The sequence below is a fragment of the Scyliorhinus torazame genome, chromosome 29 (assembly GCF_047496885.1).
Source record: "Scyliorhinus torazame isolate Kashiwa2021f chromosome 29, sScyTor2.1, whole genome shotgun sequence".
Classification (NCBI taxonomy): domain Eukaryota; kingdom Metazoa; phylum Chordata; class Chondrichthyes; order Carcharhiniformes; family Scyliorhinidae; genus Scyliorhinus; species Scyliorhinus torazame.
This window is the reverse complement of record NC_092735.1, coordinates 22,983,940-22,999,397: the sequence shown is the minus strand read 5'-3', so window position 1 is coordinate 22,999,397 and position 15,458 is coordinate 22,983,940. Positions and strand designations below refer to the sequence as shown.

Sequence of the window (15,458 nt, the reverse complement as noted above, 5' to 3'; positions counted from 1 at the left end):
GGGCACCCTGAATGGGTATAGAGGGATAGGGAGCCCGGAAGTGTAGAAGATTTTAGTTTAGACGGGCAGCATGATTGGCGCAGGCTTGGAGGGCCGAAAGGTCTGTTTCGGAGCTGTACTTTTCTTTGTTCTTTGTTAGCGCTGTTGCCTCATGGTGCCAAGGGACCGGGTTCGATTCCCGGCTTGGGTGACTGTCCGTGTGGAGTTAGCACGTCCTCCCCGTGTCTGCGTGGGTTTCCTCCGGGTGCTCCAGTTTCCTCCCACAGTCCAAAGATGTGCAGGATCGGGTGGATTGGCCGTTGCTTAAAAATTGCCCTTAGTGTCCAAAGGTTAGTTGGGGTTGCGGGGATTGGGCCCGAGTTTGGTGCTCTTTCGGAGGGCCGGTGCAGACTCGATAGGCCGAATGGCCTCCTTCTGTACTTTAGGGGATCTGCGATTCTAGTCACTGTTGCGTCGTAGACAAATAACTCAACTGGTTTTCCCACATGGACGTGGCCAGTTCGACTGTTTCAGTTGAAGGACATTGAGCAGAACTCCCTTGCACAACATCAAATGACACCATGCGAGGACAGGTTGGGGCCTCAGCCTATCATCTCATCCAAAAAGAAATGGTGACTCTGACAGTGCAGCATTCCCTAAGTACGGCACTGCACCTCAAGTCTGAATCTCAAACCCACAGCCTTTTTGAACTCTGTAATTAGAGAGTTCGGGCTGACGAGCTCAAAAAATTACTTTCGGCAAAGTTGATTGATGATAATCTTTCGGAATCTCAACAGCACAGTGGTCAACGCGCAGGCTCTGCACTTTGAGTGAGAGATGATGTCTTGAGCTTATCACCAGACTCTGTACCCAGTAACCCAGCATCGCCCAAGGAGTGATGTTTTTTAGTTGCTCATGAGTTGTGGGCGTCGCTGCCCACACCAGTATTTATCGTCCATCCCTAATTGCCCCTGAGAAGATGGTGGTGAGCGGCCTTCTTGAGCCGCTGCAATCCGTGTGGCGTAGGCACACACACAATCCTGAAAAGATAGGTGTAGGTACACCCATAGTGCTGTTAGGGAAAGGGGTTCCAGGATTTTGACCCAGCGACAGTGAAGGAACGGCCGACAAAGTTCCAAGTCAGGGTGGGGAGTAGCTTGGAGGGGAACTTCGAGGTGGTGGCCATGTTCTTTGCAAACTGGTCTGACTGGTCATTTGTCCTCTTCACCATCAGGTCTGGCGGCCTGAAGGTGCTGGGGCTATGATTCGGAGGTACCAGGATGCGTTAGAAACTGGAAGAAGCAAATAGGTGTAATGAACCAAAATCTGGTTATGTGGGAGCGACGATCTCTCTCTTTGCAGGTAAGAACCTGATCATCAGGTGCGAGGCAGTCTCAATGTTGCTGTACGTGGCGCAGGCCTGGCCCATTCCACACTCCTGTTCTGTGACAATCACTCTTTTCCTCTTCATCTGGTGGTTGAGAATGGACTGCGTTCGAAGGGGCATACCTCTCGATAAAGGGGGGAAAAGGCGTGCCCCAAATCACTCTAATCCTGATGGCCACCATTGTGGCTGCATCAAGCTGTGCGTAGATCCTCAGTACACTGAGTGTCACTATGTACTGAGTTCCTACTGTTCTATCCCGGTGTTGTGAAGGATGGGTCTGGCCACGCTGCCGCGGAACATCACAAGTAGTTGGACCGTGCACCACCACCTGTCCCTCGCAGAAAAATTCACAAGTCCATTCGGCAGTGGTCTGTACGTAATGTCCTAGAGGCCCTTCATGAAGAAGAGATGGTGGATCCTGTTGAATGGGGAAGTTGCCGCAGAGACGGGAAGGTCCCTGTCGAAGACCTTTCGGCCAAAGTGAGCTGAGGGGAGAGGAATTGTACAGGGCCCACTTTGGCCTGTGTGACTGCCATTGAATGTGTACAGTGAATATTACATGTATCCCAATTGTATTGAAGCACCTCAGGAGGCAACTTGATCCATGTGGACAACTTAAATACCATTGTACCATTTAGAACGGCCATTTTGAAATTCTGGGTAATGTCTCCTTGACTGTATTGAAGCACCTCAGCATGTACGTGGAGAACTTGAATATTATTGCACTTTGCGTGACGGCCATTTTGGAATGTCTGTCAGTTCTTTCAGGTATTTTAAGAATAAAGTGTATATTTTGCAAAGAAAGAGGGGGACGGTGGTGTTCCCATGTGTCTGCTTCTTGCCCTTGTCCTTCTAGAGGGTAGTGGTCATGGGTTTGAAAGTTGGTGTCTAAGGCGCCTTGGTGAGTTGCTGAAATGCATCTCATAGATGGTCACACAGCTGTCGCTGCCCTGGCAAGGGAGTGAATGTTTAAGGTGGGGGATGGGGTGCCAGTCAAGCGGGGCTGCTTTGTCCTGGATGGTGTCGAGCTTCTTGAGTGTTGTTGGAGCTGCGCTCATCCCAGGCAAGTGGGGAGTATTCCATCGCACTCCTGACTTGTGCCTTGTGGATGGCGGGCAGGCTTTGGGGGGTCAGGACGTGAGTTACTCGTAAGATTCCTAACCTCTGACCTGACTTGCAGCCACAGTATTTATATGGGTCAGTCCAGTTCAGTTTCTGGCCAATGGTAACCCCCAGGGTGCAAATGGCTATTAGCTATTGGGTACCAATTAAATTTTCCATGTTTAATGGGAGTCTTAGATTCTGCAGGCGGTGGGGGATGGGGGAGGGGGGGGGGGGGGGCGGGGGGAGGGCATGCCCTGACACAGTCAAAGAAGGAAGGACTTGCGTTTATATAGCACCTTCCTGTACCTTACAGCCAAAGCAATACTGTAGATCTCCTCTGGGCCCCAGAAGGAAACTGTCCTCTACGCCACCACCACTCGCCGCTCCCCCGCGCCCCGCCAATCCCCTCCCCCCCCCCCCCCCCACCGGTTTAGGGGCTGGTTTAGCACACTGGGCTAACTAGCTGGATTTTAAAGCAGACCAAGGCAGGCCAGCAGCACGGTTCAATTCCCGTACCAGCCTCCCCGAACAGGCGCCGGAATGTGGCGACTAGGGGCTTTTCACAGTAACTTCATTTGAAGCCTACTTGTGACGATAGGCGATTTTCATTTCATTCACCCCACCCTCACTCGCCGAAATTGCAAATAAACTCTACCTCCCTGTCACTCCTCACTCTCTTCCTGGGGGCTATTCTCATTCAATAGTGGCGCTGTGCTTCCCAAATCCCACCCACCAAGCAGGCAGTGATGAATTCGAGCAGGGCTCGGGGTTTGAAAGATAGAAATCAGTCCCGGGAGTTGAAAATCTCTCGAAGCCCCACCGTGCTACCCGCTGAGGCTCCTCGCACAGAAGGAGCCTGACACATCTTAACCCACCCCCCCTCTCCCCCAAAGGTTATTGTTCAACGTTGTGGCTCTGGGCAGAAAGTCAGCGAGACTCCCCGCTTTAAACAGTTTCAAAATGACATCTTTAATAAAGAAGGATTACGATGCATTTTTTAAAAAAACCTGCGACTGTAGCCAGGCAGAGTGTCAACACAGCTTTAAAATGAGAAGGGAGTTGACAAAATGATTTTTCCGCGACTGGAAAATGCTGCACTTGCATTTTCTTAACACTTGGAGCTGTAACAGGATATGTACAAATTGAGTGTAAAAAGCTGGCCTGGCTTTCGAACAAGGGCCACGCTGGAGAACAGAACAAAGAGCAGTCCGCGCGCTTCGACTCAGCCACCCCTTAATGCCTCCAGCTTCGATTGGCCACTTGGAGACTTTCGCAGGCTGTACAAGGCGACCGACCACCACCATTGAGTCAGGAATGGAGAAACCCGAAGGCACATCAGCTTCACCTTTAGGGCAGAGCACTCCACAGCTGCTCCAGCACCACATATTCATTTGGACTGCCAATGTCGGCGTCTCTCTTTCTGTGCCAGGGCATAACAGGCTGCGATAAATCACTGGCTTTGATAGCAGACCAAGGCAGGCCAGCAGCACGGTTCAATTCCCACATCAGCCTCCCCGAACAGGCGCCGGAATGTGGCGACTAGGGGCTTTTCACAGTAACTTCATTTGAAGCCTACTTGTGACAATAAGCCATTTCCATTTTAATTTCATTTCAATTCATGTTGCATCAGACTCCTTGGCTGTCGGAATTCTTTTGCAAGTTTCCCCGCTGTGGATCATAGCGAGGGGTGGACCCCTCCAGATTTTCCCCAGTTCTTTCGTGGGATGTGGGCCAGCATTGATTGCCCATCCCTAATCGCCCTGGGACTGAAGGGCTTGCAGGGTCCAAGTCGCTCCCCACCACCCCCCCCCCCCCCCCCAACCACCACCACCGCCTCCGCCCGCGACTTGGAAATATGTCAGCCGTTCCTTCACTGTCGCTGGGTCAAAATCCAGGAACTCCCTCCCTAACAGCACTGTGGGTGTACCTACACCACATGGACCACAGCGGCTCAAGACGGCGGCTCACCACCACCTTCTAAAGGGCAACTAGGGCAATGAATGCTGGCCTAACCAGCGAAACCCACATCCCGTAAAAAAATCATAGAAATCATAGAATTTACAGTGCAGAAATGAATTTAAAAAACATATCATAGGGCATTTAAGAGTAAGCCACATTGCTGTGTATCTGGAATCACATGTAGGCCAAGTAAATATGCACTTTGCAGTGATCTCTGTCTCTGTATATACATAAAGGATTAATGTGTAGTCAGTACAGTCAGATGATCACTAGAGGGCAACACTAACAGGGGGTATAAATACAAGCTCAATCTGTTTTCCCGCTCTCCTCGGGTGTGTTGTGACTAGAGAACAGAAATGTAGGGTTAGCTCAGAGTGCAAGTATAATATTCATAGTTTAATCTAATTCTATCTTGTTTAATTTGATAGCTAGTAAAAGTATTAAAAATTCTCGGCATTAACAAATGAGTAACATATATTACTTCAAGTAATAGTAATATAACACAACATGTTATATTACTACTCCTGCAATATATGTTATTAATTACTGGATAGTGATCAGGAACTGGATTCCTGCCTTGGAGTATCAACAGCCACTCTCTCACCTGAATCAGTTCAAATGGGAAATTATAGCTGGGTGCTGGGTCCGTTCTCCATGGCTGGGTGTTGCACTGGGCAGTGCCCTCACCAGCGATGCCCAGTCCACGATAACGAAGGTTCAGGACCCACAGAGACAAAAGGGGGTAATTTGCTTAGGTCAGCACTGCTACCTCACAGCGGCAGGGACCCGGGTTTGATTTCGACCTCGGGTGACAGTCTGTGCGGAGTCTGCACGTTCTCCCCGTGTCTGCGTGAGTTTCCTCAGGGTGCTCCGGTTCCCTCCCACAGTCTAATGGTGTGCAGGTTAGGTGGATAGCATATTGACATCCATTAATCCCATTGAGAGAAGTGAATGATGTTACACAATCACCATGTCAATGCTGTTGCTCTATTATATCCAGGTCAACGCTATATTCAACGGATGTTCCACATTACCTCAATAACGTCTTACGACCCTCTCTGCACTCCTTCAAGTCTGGCCCCTTCGCACATTTCCCACAACCTTCCCTCCACCAATGGCAGACGTGAATAATGTCTGACAGGGAACAGATCAGTCCAAGGGAGAGTCGTTGAGGAGTCTAGTAGCTGTGGGGAAAAAGCTGATCCTATGTCTGGATGTGCAGGTCTTCAGACTTCTGTACTTTCTGCCTGATGGAAGGGTCTGGAAGAGGGTAAAGCCTGGGTGGGAGGGGTCTCTGACAATGCTGTCTGCCTTCCCGAGGCAGCGGGAGGTGTAGACAGAATCAATGGGAGGTGGCAAGCTTATGTGATGCGTTGGGCTGAGTTCACCACACTCTGCAGTTTCTTGCAGTCCAAGGCTGAGCAGTTGCCATACCAAGCTGAATCTTCTAAATCGCTCCATAAAGCCCACCTCTTTGACCAGGTTTTCAGTAATATCGCCCATATGACTGGATGTTGAATTTTGGTTTGCGAACACTCCTGGCGAGCACCTTGGGATGTTTTAGAAAGATGCTATATAAATGCAAACTGTTGTTATTCATGCACTTCTTATTGCGTTGTTGTGTCTTAACTCTGTTTCTAATCAGTATGCATAACCCATGGAGGATACTTTCAATGGAAAGTGTTTATTGGTCGGTCGCAGTCTCAGTCTGGGAGTACATCATTGTGAGAAATGTAATTCCTGATATGAGATATTAAAACAGGGTCACAACTATGTCTGACAATAAAAATCTCTTACACTATATGTGGTATTATCAGGTATTGCAGTGCTCGAGAGGCTGAAGACCATTGGTTAAACCTAGGAGTTTACCATTGGCTGTTTTGTATGTAGCTCCGCCCTGACAGGCGGGGTATAAGAACTGGTGCCGTCCCAGCAGCCCTCATTCTGTACCGAAGCTGCTGGGGAACAGTTCTAGTCTATTAAAGCCTTCAGTTATGACACTACTATGTAAGGAGGAGCAGGGAGTGTTCCCGATATCTCGGCCAACATTCATCCCTCTGCCGGTAATATGTTCAAAGCACTGCTGTTCCTGTTACTAATGTTGAATCACTGCCACTTTTTCCGATTCAACAGCAATAACTACCGTACTTCAGCAAATAATGAATCATGTGAAGTGTTTTTATTTATTTTGATGAACTAACATGCAACAACACTTGTCACTTGCATTTACATTCATAGAATTTGCAGTGTAGAAAGAGCCCATCGAGTCTGCACCGGCTCTTGGAAAGAGCACCCACTTAAGCCCACACCTCCACCCCATCCCCGTAACCCAGTAACCCCACCTAACCTAAGGGCAATTTTAGCATGGCCAATCCACCTAACCTGCACATCTTTGGACTGTGGGAGGAAACCGGAGCACCCGGAGGAAACCCACGCGACACGGGGAGAACGGTGCAGACTCCACACAGGCAGCGACCCAAGCCGGAACTGAACCCGGGACCCTGGAGCTGTGAAGCGACTGTGCTAACCATTGTGCTACCGTGCTGCCCAAAATTGTGCCTCAAAATTGTGCCGCCCAAAATTGTGCGGCACAGTGGTTAGCATTGCTGCCTCACAGCACCAGGGACCGGGTTCGATTCCAGCCTTGGGTGACTGTGCAGAATCTGTGCGGAGTCTGTTCAGTTTCCCCCGGGTGCTCCGGTTTCCTCCCACAGTCCAAAGATGTGCAGGTTAGGTGGATTGGCCATGCTAAAATTGCCCCTTAGTGTCAAAAGGTTGGTTGGCTTACCGTGATGGGGCCTGTTTTCTTTCCAAAGGACGGTGCTGACTCAATGGGCTAAATGACCTCCCTTTGCACTGTAGGGATTCTATGGTAAGACATTCCAAGGCCCTTTCCAGGAGCATTATTTTCAATTTGTTTGCGGGAAGTGGGCATCAAGGGCGAGGCCAGCGTTCATCACCCATCTCGAATTGCCCATTGAAAGGTTTGTGGTGAGCTGCCTTCTCAAACGGCTGCAGTCCATGTGGTCTGCTCACAAGTCAGATGCTGTATTCACCCAAAGTGAAAGCGTCCACCGCTACACCAGCTATCTGTCAAGAAGCATGAGTTTCAAAGTTTCATTGTGCTGTTAGGGAGGGAGTTCCAGGATTTTGACCCAGTGACAGTGAAGGCCGATATATTTCCAAATCAGGATGACTTGAAAGGGAATTTCCAGGTGGTGGTGTTCCCTGTTAGGAAAGAGTTAGTGTTCCCGAGCACTTAAGTTGGAACTGGTGTTTTAATTGTCTAATAAATGGCACTTATTGTTTAATAGACTGCACCGATATATAAAGGGGATGCAGGTGGCACTAATTTGTGTTGGAGAAGTGGTTATTGAACGCAATAAACCTGGAGTTAAAGAAGCCCGGACTTGCTTTCTAGTTACCATCGGAGCGGAACATTCCCATATTTCTGCCGTCGCTTCTGTCCTTCTAGATGGGAGTGGTCGTGGGTTTGGAAGGCGCTGCCTAAGGAAGCTTGGTGAGTTTCTGCCGTGCATCTTGTCGACTGTGTACACTGCTGCCATTGTGCTTCAGTAAAGATTTACAGGGCGATAGGGACATTGGGGAACTGAGTTGCTTGCAAGGGCCCAGCATGGACACAATTGGTTGAATGGTCTCTTTCTATATTATAATCGTTCTATAATTCTATCTGAAAGGCAAACCAATTGACATCAAGCAAAAGGAGGGACATCAGAATATTTGACGCAATGGCTTAGTCACAGGGGTAGGCTTTACCTCTTTGGGAGGAGGAGGCGAAAATTCCGAGAGGCTTCGGGAAAGAATTCCATTAGGGCTGTGATGGCAGAAGGCACAGTCACTAGTGCAGTCACTGGTGCAGGAAACTGGGAATGCGTAGGAGGCGAGAATTGGAGGAGCATAGAGGGTTGTGGGTCTGGAGGAGGTTACAGCGATAGGGAGGGAGGGTAAGGATCAAACATAGGATGAGGATTTACAATTTGAGATGATGGGGAGAGGCGCTACAAACACAAGCAATATTATATGTTTCTGGATTAAGTTGCAGCTACCCACGGGATAGCCACGAGCATCCATGTGCAACCTCTCAACTTCGCCCAGTTATTTATTTAATCCTGCTCACAAGTCAGATGCTGTATTCACCCAAAGTGAAAGCGTCCACCGCTACACCAGCTATCTGTCAAGAAGCATGAGTTTCAAAGTTTCATTGTGGGGATTAACAAAGGGAAAGCGTGTTAGAAAGTAGTCAGCTAAATTCACAGTCAATGGGCAGAAAATCAAGCACATGTGTGTACAGTAGGAAGATATAAAAAGCACTGGATAACCCAATAACTTTGGCAGCAAAGAAGAAACCGACGAACAGCTCTGCGACTTCATAAATATTGGCCCCGGGCAATGGTGCCCCACCTGGAGTGGGATGGGTATTCTGGAATTTTGTATGTGCCTCAGCCCTAGGGGGCGATTCTCCAATATGGAGCCCAAGTGTTTGCGCCGTCTTGAACGCCGTCGCGATTCAGGACGGCGCGAACCGGGCCCGGGTACGACCGATTCTGGCCCCCACAGGGGGCCAGCACAGCGCTGGAGCGGTTCATGCCGCTCCAACCTCCTATCGCGGCGCCAAAGGCGCGCCAACCTGTGCATGCGCGGGGCGCTTCTTTAGCGCGCCGGCCCCGACTCAACACGGTGTCGGTGTTCAGGGGCCGGCTGTGCCAGAAAGTAGGCCCGGGAGGGGAGGGGGGAGAGGCCGGCCCGCCGATCGGTGGGCCCCGATCGCGGGCTAGACCCCATCGGAGGCCCCCCCCTGGTGAAGGGGCCCCCCTCCCCCACCCTCCCCCGCAACTGGCTGTCCCCCGAGCGTTCGCGCAGAGTTCCCGCCGGCAGCGACCAGGGGTGAATGCCGTCGTCGTATTGGCACGGTCGCTCGGCCCATCCGAGCCGGAGAATCGGCGGCCCCGCCGATTCAAGAGGCCGTCACCGTGCCAGCGCAAATGGCGCCGATTCTCCACACCTCAGAGATCGTCCACCGACGTCGGGGCGTCGTGGCGATTCTCCGTCCCGGCGCGGGGCTCACAGAATCGCCCCCATACAATCTCTACAGCGCAGAAGGAGGCCATTTGCCCCATTGAGTCTGCGCCAACCCTCCGAAAGAACCCCTTACCTAGGCCAAATCCACTGCCCTATCCCCGTAACCCCACCTAACCCCTACATCCTGGGCACCAAGTGTCAACCTATCACCTAATCCACCTAACCTGCACATCCTTGGTCTGTGGGAGGAAACCGGAGCACCCGGAGGAAACCCACGCAGACAAGGGGTGGTGGTTGGGGGGGGGAGGGGTGGTTGGGGGGGGGGAGGGGGGGTTGGGGGGGGGGGGGGGGTTGGGGGGGGGGGGTGGTTGGGGGGGGGGGTGCGGGTGGTTGGGGGTGGTGGTGGGGGGGTGCGGACATGCAAACTCCACACAGACAGTCACTCGAGATTGGAATTGAACCTAGATCCCTGTCCCCAAAACTCAAACCACCTCTGGCACCGGTGGGATTCGAACCCACAGAGCGAAAGCTTTAATCCAGCGCCTTAGACCAGTCGGCCACGCTGTCCCCAGCCACTCCATTGCTACTGCTATTGCCACTGCTATCCGCCCATTCTCCCACCCCAGTCAATTGGACATAGATCGAACATGGCAGGCATTGTACATTCTTTTTTCACACTCCCTAGATTACGCAACGATGCAAAAGAAGGCAACAAAGTGGCCATTCACAAAGGTGCAACCTAAGGACAAAGGTGTAACTGGCTCCTGCCTCCCCTGGGATTTACGTGAGAACCTAAGGAGGCCCTTGAACCTGTCCTGCCCTTCAATGAGATCGCAACTAATCTCCATCTACCTGCCTCCAACCCATACTCCTCTGTTTGATTAACAAAAATCTATCAATCTCAGTGTTAAAATTGACGAAGAATTTTGCATCAATTGCCATTGGGCAGGAGATACAGAAGTCTGAGAACATGCACGAACAGACTCAAAAACAGCTTCTTCCCCACTGTTACCAGACTCCTAAATTACCCTCTTATGGACTGACTTCATTAACACTACACCCTGGATGCTTCATCCGATGCCAGTGCTTATGTGTGTATATCATTGTATATGTTACATTGTATATGTTGTGTTGCCCTATTATGTATTTTCTTTTATTCCCTTTTCTTCTCATGTACTTAATGATCTGTTGAGCTGCTCGCAGAAAAATGCTTTTCACTGTACCTCGGTACACGTGACAATAAACAAATCCAATCCAATCCCATCCAATCACCCTTCACCTGAAGAAGTGTTCCCTGTAATGTCACTCCTGGCAGACGTGGCTCTAATCTTTAGGCCATGCTCTCATTTCCTAGACCAGTGGTGGGCACACCTACGGCCCAGGGGCCACATGCAGCCCATCTGGGTTCAGAGTGCGGCCTCCGAGATATTTCATTGACCGTTGCCCACGCGCGGGGTCGCCACATTCCGCTGATTTCCGTTTGCGTAGTTTTTTTCCGATCAGTATAACTGAAGTGATTCGCACGTAAAGCGAGGGCGAGTGAGGCGAGGAGCGTGCTGATTGCTCGCAACGTTAACTGTGTAACATTTCTTTTGTTTTTACCATTTGAAGTTGATGACAGTTCTATTGATATATGAATGATTAAGCATATCTTACGGCCCCCTGGGGTGAACGAGGGACCCTCATGCGGCCAATCACCAGCCTCGGCTGCCCATCACTGTCCTAGTGTCTTCAACCTATGGAAATAGCTTCTATCCTAACACTTGCCCTTAATATCTTGTAAAATTCAATCAAATTACCTCCTTAACCTGTGTTTCAGTGAATACAATCCCAGTTTGTTTAATATCTCCTCATGGTTAAATCCATGGAGTCCAGGTGTCATTCCGGTAAATCTACACTGCAAGGTGTGTTTATCCCTCCTGAGGTGTGCTGCCCAGAATTGCTCTCAGTAAACCCAGGTGTGGTCTAACCGGGGCCTTGGAGAGCGAGAGCACAGCTTTTACCCAGTTCAGGACAGGGCCTGGAAGATTGGAGATGTTTCCGTGTTTCCCACCTCGCCCAGGGGACATACAAGGTGGGATTTTCCAGCCATTTCTGTTGGCAAGTTCTTGAGGTCCGTTGATGGAAACATCTCCTACCTGCCCCGCCCTCGGGGAACATTCCCCGGCAGCGGAGGGTGTGTGAGCCATGCAAAACCCCCATAGACATGACAGGACAAGAAGATCCCGCTGTTGGCCAATAGCTGGCTGTCTCCGTTGCCGGAAAACATGTCGCTGGGGTGGGGTGGCTAGAACATTCCGCCACAAGGTTTAGCACAGGGCTAAATCGCTGGCTTTGAAAGCAGACCAAGGCAGGCCAGCAGCCCGGTTCAATTCCCGCATCAGCCACCCCGAACAGGCGCCGGATTGTGGCGACTAGGGGCTTTTCACAGTAACTTCATTTGAAGCCTACTTGTGACAATAAGCGATTTTCATTTCACAAGTAACTTAAAGCTTAATGGTTGCTACCTCCCCATTCTCAGGCCTACCGTCTGCGAGATTCAAATAAACCTGACCTACGTTGCGAATATCACCATTTTATGAGTATACAGGTCAGGGTGGCACGGTCGGGCAGTGGTTAGCACTGCTGCCTCACGGTGCTGAGGACCCAGGTTCGATTCTTGCCCCAGGTCACTGTCCGTGTGGCGTTTGCACATTCTCCCCATGGCTGCGTGGGTCTCACACCCACTACCCAAAAATTGTGCAGGGTAGGTGGATTGGCCACACCAAATTGCCCCTTAATTGGAAAAATTTAGAAAGCTTAGGCTGAGGCAGTGGCATAATGGTACTGTCACTGGATTAGTAATCCAAAGACCCAGGGTAATTCTGTGTGAGTTCGAATCCCACAACAGCAGGTAGTGAAAAGCCAATTTGATTATAAAACCCTGGAATTAGAAGTCAAATGATGACGAAAAAACCCAGCTGGTTCACTAATGCCCTTTAGAGAGGGAAATCTGCTGTCCTTACCTGGTCTGGCCTACATGTGACTCCAGACCCACAGCAATATGGTTGACTCTTACATGCCCCTCTGAAATGGCTGAGCGAGCCACTCAGTTCAGGAGCAATTAGGGATGGGCCATAGATGCAGGCCCAACCAATGACGCCCATGTCCCAGAAATAAATTTTGGAAAAATATTTGCGTACAGTGGTGTACATTTCTTTTTCTGCGGAGGTGGAAGTTTGCGTGTTCAAGACCCGTTCTGGGACTTGAACACGTATTTTTAGGTTAAAAATGCGGTATTGAGGAGCTGCTGTCTTTCGGAGAAGAGGTTAACCTTAGGACGCATTGGCCAAACCAATTGGGCTGTAATTGATCTCCAGGCAAGGATGTTTTTAACGGTTCAGTAGAAGACTCATATGGACTCGAAACGTTAACTCTGTTTCTCTATGCACCGACGCTGCCAGACATGCTGGGTTTTTCCAGCATTTTCTGTTTCTATTTCAGATTTTCAGGATCGAGGTATTTTGCCTTTAGTGTTTAATGATTCTCTGGCTGACACCCGTCCCTCAGCCAGCACCGTCACAATACATTATCTGGATATTCATCGCATTACTGTTTGTGGGATCTTTCTCTGCCCGAACCAGCCGCCACATTTTCCTCCATGACGACAATGATTGCAGTTCGATTATCCTCCTGTGCAGGGATGCGGAGCACCCCGCACATGGAACTGATGTTGCCCTTCCCAATTCCACACAGATAGTTTACAACACAGAGACGCCCAAGCAACAATGAAGTTTGGACATTCGATAGCAGAATGCCTTCTCCAGGAGGGAGAAAAGTGATTTTACTGCTACTGAGAGAGCAACAGGGAATGGGTTCAACCTCCAGGCATGACGCCATTTTAAAATAGCGTCGCGTTTTCAAAAATATATACCTCATGACATGGAAACCAATGGTATAGATGCCCTAAAACATCTTGGAGAGAAAATACAACACCCAGCCAACATCCCTCATCCATTTGTATCCCCATTTCCTAATTTTCTTCTAACTAGTGTACTGTTCCATTCAATTGTTCTGCAATTGATCATGCGAGTCTGTTTACTATTGATGCTCACTGTGCTTGAGTGGTGAAGCTTGGGTGCTGACTCAGAGAAAAGTAAATAGACAATGCAGAAGCTACTAGAAGTCTGAACTGAAGCATTGAATTGACATTTCAAAGCATTGTATAAAACTGTGTACATTAAGTTCTTGCGCACTAGTGTCATTTCCGCCTGGGTCCGAGATATAAAATATACAACAACTGGGACCACTTTCTTGGAAAGTATGGAAATTCTAGGACATTTTCAAGGGCAATTAGAGATGGACAATAAATGCAGGCCTTGCCACAGACGCGCACACACTGCGAAACATTATTTAAAAAAACATTGAGTAATTCTTAAATGTAACTTTCTGAGATGATTCACCTGCAGCTGAGCTCTGAACAACACCCACTAATGTCCATTTTAAAATCATGTCCATCTGTTACTGACCAGTAAGTGGGAAGCCAGTACAGTGGACATTCTCGAGTTGTCACATGTACTGGGGTCGGAAAGGCATCTGTGTATATCTTGGTTATGAATTCAGGTCATTTGAAACCCTATTGATGATGCTATGCAAAGCGGCCAAGGCGAACTTTGGCAGATGGAATCACTCCTTATTGCTTTTTTACTATTGCCAACTTTCACTCATTCTCCTTCCCAAACATCATCCCATAAAATCTGATTTAATAAACAGTGGGCTGGATTCTCCGCCGGCGGGGTTCTCCGTTGTGTCGGCAGTGCACCCACACCGCGGGTTTCCCGGTGGCGTGGGGTGGCCACAATGGGAAATCCCATTGGAAGGTGGCGGGAACGGACAATCCTGCTGCCGGCCGGCAGGTTAAACAGTAGCTTGACGCAGGCAAGAATCTGCAAGCTGATTCCTGAAGTAACTCTCTTTCCCTCAAAGCGGTTTATCCAAGACATCTCTTCACAGCAAGTATTCCTGGGTTGCATTTAAAAATGAATTGTGACCCGAGATGAGTTTTGCTTGAGTGTAGATAAAAGATAAGCAGTTGGGAATGAGTGTTTTGTTGTCATTGTTTAACTGGTGATTGTATAGATGTTAAAGTTAGTAATACTGTGCTAGTAAGAAAGTTTGTTTTAATACACCATATCATCTTTTGTGCGTGGAGCGAAGTATCCTTTCCTCATGGTTTTACAAATTAAATAAAGTATTGGGGTTTCTGTCCGGTATCCTAGCAACTGTTGGGGCCTGGTCAGGGACGGTAGTAATCGGCAGCAGTTAAGCGGTTAAAGTATTTGTGGTCTGTTGTTGGAGAAGCACTGAGCTGGAGAAACTCGGTAGAAAGTTCTGTTTCTGATGCTCCCATTCTCCAATGTCAGCAGATGGAAGACGCCAAGAGCCAGCGAAACGTTCGCTGTAGGGCTTCATCATTCAGAACCTCTCCGAACACCGAAAAGAAGCAGATGATTGAAACAAAGAAACGCAGGTTCTTACCTTTTGATGCAGTAAGGCAGCTTTAGCATACGTGTAGCCACATGTGGTTTTAATCACATAAGAGGAAGGAAACTACGATCATTAGGAGCACTCTGTTGAGTACACGGAGAGGAGAGAACGCAGGCTGCTTAAATAATATGGTAACAATTTGTCTCCAGCCAATCAGTCATTAACTCCTGGAGGGCGGGAGCAACTAATCGTTGCTGCTTAATTACTACAGATGGTTAAGTTAGTCTGTACCTAGGGAAAAGAGGTTGGGTGTTATTCCAATGCTCAACATGTTACGACCATAAGACAGAGGAGCAGAATTCAGCCATTCGGCCCATCGAGTCAGCTCAATCATGGCTGATATGCTTCTCATCCCCAGTTTCCTGCCTTCTCCCCATAACCCCTGATCCCCTTACTAATAATTCGAATCAGAACAACAATTTTCATTTAGATAGCGCCTTTCGTGTTGTGAGGCGTCCCCACG

The 15,458-nt window shown here is 49.3% G+C and overlaps 1 protein-coding gene across 1 annotated transcript in view; it reads right to left on the bottom strand.

Moving 5' to 3' along the window:
• LOC140403931 (complement C1q tumor necrosis factor-related protein 1-like) overlaps positions 1 to 15,091 on the bottom strand; it is a 47,650-nt gene extending 32,559 nt beyond the window's left edge. Inside the window, exon 1 of the mRNA XM_072492195.1 lies at positions 14,987 to 15,091. The gene's annotated coding sequence lies outside the window, so the exon portion shown is untranslated. The remainder of the gene's footprint in view (positions 1 to 14,986) is intronic.
• Positions 15,092 to 15,458: the final 367 nt, after the last annotated feature.